The sequence below is a fragment of the Dermacentor andersoni genome, chromosome 7, assembly GCF_023375885.2.
Source record: "Dermacentor andersoni chromosome 7, qqDerAnde1_hic_scaffold, whole genome shotgun sequence".
In the NCBI taxonomy this organism is placed as follows: Eukaryota; Metazoa; Arthropoda; class Arachnida; order Ixodida; family Ixodidae; genus Dermacentor; species Dermacentor andersoni.
In genome coordinates this window covers 1772889-1777783 of record NC_092820.1, presented here as the reverse complement: position 1 = coordinate 1777783, position 4895 = coordinate 1772889, and the positions used below count along the sequence as shown (strand labels likewise).

Here is a 4895-nt window from a genome sequence, read left to right as displayed (position 1 = left end):
ATAGAGCGGGATCGGGATACACAGACAAGCGGGGAAGCCTAGCCGGAAATCGGGGCGGATAGTGAGACCTGATTGGCTCGCTTTGAGGCGCCGCTCGTTTGCCGCTTCCGGTATCGTCGCCGCCCGACGAACTTCTCTGCGCCAGCTGGATCGGCGGCGAACGACGTTTTCTCCGCCGCCGCGCGTCGCGCGTACGCCGCCGGGCGTTGAACGCCGACTATTCGTCGCATATTCGCTCCATGTATTCTGGCCTTTAGCGAATAAAAGACGCCACAGACAAATCGAACTCGTTGGAAGCAACATAAGTTAATTGGCTTTGATATTAAATAATTTCACACCAAAACTTCAACAATCAAGGGCGTGTTATTGTTTTCCATACGGGGCGCGCACACGACCCCTGGAAGCCATTCTGTGCTCGCGCAGCAGGTATACTGACAGCAGCAGGAGCGAAATGCCGGCGTTGCACAGCGGTGTCACAGAGCCACCGCGCTGCGATCACTTCGGCGACACAATCCAAATTTTTCGGACATCTCATTCTGTGCTGGAAAGACTGGGAGGCAGGAAGTTTGAAAAAACGGCCACTGCCGCCCGCAATGTCTCGGTCGTGGGCTGGTCGTGGGTTCATTATGCCAGTTGTGCGTCATTCTAAGCCGTTCTGTACATTTATACTGGATATTAATTGGAGTCATTTAGCTGTGCTGATGCTGTTTGCCGTGTGTTTTGCATCAGTGCTTCGTGACATCGGCTGTATTGCGTGTTTTCGCCGACGGCTTACTACCACAATGGCGGAATCTGCGTTCGCCGCCTCCGTGTCTCGGTGCGTCTTTGTACGTCGCACGTTCGGATAACACTTTTTCCGGTAAGTGAAATACATTGCACTTCGTTTTTCGTCAACAATGTGAATATTTTTAGGTGTTACCCGCGACAGTTCTTGATATATGGGCTCTTCTGCCCTGCGAGTTTTCGTCATTACTTTTATACGAGGGTTCTGCTTGCGTTCAGCACTACCGCGCTCCACGACTTCCGCAACACCAGTCAGAACTTTGCCCTGCTTGTTAGTCTTTGTGGTTGACGTAGCACGAACCAACCGAAAGGAGTGCATTCGAAGACGACGCGCTGGCTGTAATGCTGAACCAGGCTGAACTCGCCCTATTTTGTGTCCTTTTGTTCTTGCGTGTGCGCGCGTGTGTGTCAGTGACTATGCAGTTTGTAGCGTTCCCGCTTTATAGCAAAACAAAAAATATCACTGCTATGTTTACTTCATCTATACAATTCCAAATTAAATCGTCTGCTGATGTACAAATTTCACTTGTGTTTTGTTCTAAATAAGCAGCAAAACCTTTAACCTAGTAGGTGCTTCATGTGGGAGTGAAAACACGACAGCTTGGCACTTATTATTGAATGACTGTGACTGGGTCACCTTAGTTGTAATTGCAAATCTGCCTTTCAACTGACTTGATGCTATCTTATTTTGTTCCTTTCACTCTATAGACAGCTGGACATCCTTCTTGTACCTTGGCGCTAGCTGGTACAAGACGGGACATCATAATCAGTGTAAGCCAATTTACTGTACCCTCTCTGGTCCTCCCAGTGCTTTCATGCGAAGCATATTACTAGAGCTCAACCCAGCTCCTCAGGCGCGGCGGTGTCGCCTTCAATACCACGTGACACCGTGACGTCACGACAGAGGAGAAACGGGGCTCCAACCAACACCCTCTGAATATTCTTGAGAGGGTGTTGCTCCAACTCGCGCCGTCGCTCGCGGCGTCGCCTTCAAGGTTGACCACGTGACACCGTGACGTCACGACAGAGGAGAAACGGGGCTCCAACTCGCGCCGTCGCTCGCGGCGTCGCGGCGGTATATAAGCAGCTGCGCTTGTTTCTAGGTGGCTTTCGCTCAACTCTTGCAAGATGGGCTGGGTGGGAATCGAACCAGGGTCTACGGAGTGTGAGACGGAGACGCTACCACTGACCCACGAGTACGATGCTTCAAAGCGGTACAAAAGCGCCTCTAGTGAATGCGGTGTTGCCTTAGAAACGAGCTTCGTTGCCGCGCCGAACGCTGCGTTGCTCGACGCTCACCGCGTCCAATCCGGGGCGCGTAGTCGCTGCGCCGTAGCCCATTGCCTTACACCCCTTGGCGGGTCGACGGGAATGCTGTCGCGTTCCACTCTTGAAGGCGAAGCAGTAACGCATGAGTTGTTTCTTCGTCTAGCCGAACCAAATATAGCCAAGCAACAGCAGTTCACCAGGCTAAAGAGTGGTTCAACAACTAAAATAAAGGCTAGTATGCTTCGCATCCTGGGCTTAACCTTAGCTAAGCCACAGCCATTTTTTTATATGGGTTAAGGCCAGGGAGTGCTTCGTGGTAAAATAGGTAGTTGGTGTCTCACAAACGGGCATTTTTTTTGCGCTGGTCCATTATAAGCTGCCACTATTATAACCAATTTCTCAGTGCCAGTGTACATACACAGTTCTACTAATAATTAGTTTCCCTAAGCCTTACAAAATGTACCTGTAGGTAGTCATTGCTATGTAAGAACTCAAAAATTAACTCTGCTGTGTCATACAAGTGTACCATACATGAGTAAAAATTTGCTACAACAGTGCACATTACACCTTGCTTCCCTAGTGCACAAATGTATTCAAGCCAGTATTTGAATAGTTTGGTATTCTAAATGTTTTCTGTGTGATTTAGTTTCTTTACAGGAATTTACTGTACAGCATCAGCAAGCAGTGTAATTTAAGATTTATGTGTGCTGTAAAAGGTGTGCTTTGCCGCTAGAATTGATAAAACATGGGCCGAGGCTTCCATACAAGGACAAACTTCAATTTCGCTCTACCACCATCAGCACTTGGCTGGCGCTTGCAAAATGAATTACATCAGGTAGCTTGTGCCAGACTGTTTTTTAACCTTATTGTGAGGAGATCACGAAGTGATGTGTGGAGGCGCCTGCGTCTGAGATGTAGATTGCGCTGCAACATATGTGCGTGTAGAACAGGCATGATGCTCAGGGCTCCAGCAGTTTGCAGAGGTGCTTTTAAAATTTTGTCAAAACTGAAATTTTACCTGTGCTGTTTTTTATCACCTATTTCAATAATATCATTGGAGGTGTTATCAGAATTTAGCAATCTATTTGCCCTAGCCCATCATTAGCCTGCCACATTTGCCTTTTCACTAGGTGGGAAATTATTCAGCATGGCCCATTACTTGAATACACCTTTTTGTGTGCAGTGGCTTCTCAACTGCGAGTCAACATAGATTCTCAGAATTACCTGAGGCTATAGATGCACTGATGAATTTGCTACCTATATGAATCACTTTGCACTTTCTTGCGCAAACAGCATGTTAACACTTCCAAGACAGTGGGCAATGTTATCGTTTGATCACATCATGAGATACGTTCAATTTTGTGTGACGCATCATCCAAGGTGTTGCATCATTTGTGTGAGGTATTGCCCTAAACAAATTGGGGTCACATGAAAATATACCAACAAAAGTGATTGATCCAGCTAGGAGTGTTGCTTTTGAACACTATTTTATCACCAGTCCTCCTTTGCATGCTACCTGCTTACTCTGTACTGTGTCATGTTTGTTTGAAAAGAAGGCAACAGCTAGGCAGTGCAAAATGTCAAACTTGCTTTTAGTTTAACAATATAAAATGCTATTTAACTTTTTAATTAAGTTAGTACATCATTTACCTGCAGAGTGAATTACTGTTTTAAACTGATTATATTTTGCAGGAAGCTTCTCAGACTTGTTTCACAGGCTGATAAGTGGCTTTTTAGCCACAAAACACCATATAATAATTTAAAGGCCGACTCTGCTATGCAACTTAATTACTATATGGCAGGAACAAGGTCTCCGACTTGTGGCGCTGGCTAACACTCCCAGGGTTCTACTAGAACACATAAATACCCAAGAAAGTGGATGGGAAAACGACGCCGCTGTAGCTCAATTGGTAGAGCATAGCGCGCGAAATGCGAAGGTTGTGGGTTCGGTTACCACCTGCTGCAAGGTGTTCTTTCATCCACTTTAACTTCCATTAATTTATCGTTTCTTTATTTCATTTATTAAGCACAAGTAATTTCCCCTATGTTGTCCTTAGTGTCAGTGTTTGTTGGCTTCTTATGATAGGAAATATACTAGTCATTTTAACCTTAACCTTTAACCTTTTTACCTTAAGATACCCATAATTTAAGAGAAAGGAGTGCTTAAATTTATTTTTAGTGTGAGCAAACTTCTTACTTAGCACATATTACTAATTGAAGTTCCGATTTCAATATTCCCATTTCCTCCCTCGCCTTCTTTTTCCTCTTCTGTGCAGGTATTGCTTGCCTATGTCTACAAGAACCGTCACGCGTGGCCTGTGACAGCAAGCTTTTGTGGGCAGCGAGTGCTCTCCTACGAAGGCTGGCCTACTCTGGCAGCGGCGGCAATCATCTTCAAGATTTATCCATAATCACCTTTGCTGCTTTTTGTCACTCTTGTTGATTACACTTTCTGCGTCTTTTCTAATTTATTAGGTAATAAAGTATGAGTATGTGACATGGTGTGAAGCTGATGTCTTGCTGCATTTTCGCTTGCACTCATCTTTTATGCATGAAAAGCTCATCGTACAGTTTATGAAAAAAGATAACAGCATATTATGATTTATCTTTCAGTTCTGGTAACATGCAACGTACAAGGAATTCACTAATGGATGATATGCCGAAGAACTGGCCATTATTTCTGCGTGATGCTGTGCAAGCATGTGGCGTTACTTACAAGAGGCACCCACAAAGTAAGTTACAATTTACTTTTAAATGAAGCATGGACATCAGAAAAAATATATTTATATTGCTAGTTAGAGTGGTTCGCAGAGTGTTTTTCCAGATGTGTACCATCCTTTATT

At 45.1% G+C, this 4895-nt stretch overlaps 1 long non-coding RNA gene across 1 annotated transcript; it reads left to right on the top strand.

Annotated features, from left to right (window-relative positions):
* The first annotated feature begins 1331 nt into the window (after window positions 1–1331).
* Window positions 1332–4549, top strand: LOC129386039 (uncharacterized). Its single transcript, XR_008613529.2, has 2 exons — window positions 1332–1554; window positions 4329–4549. It is a non-coding gene; the product is annotated as an uncharacterized lncRNA (long non-coding RNA).
* Window positions 4550–4895: the final 346 nt, after the last annotated feature.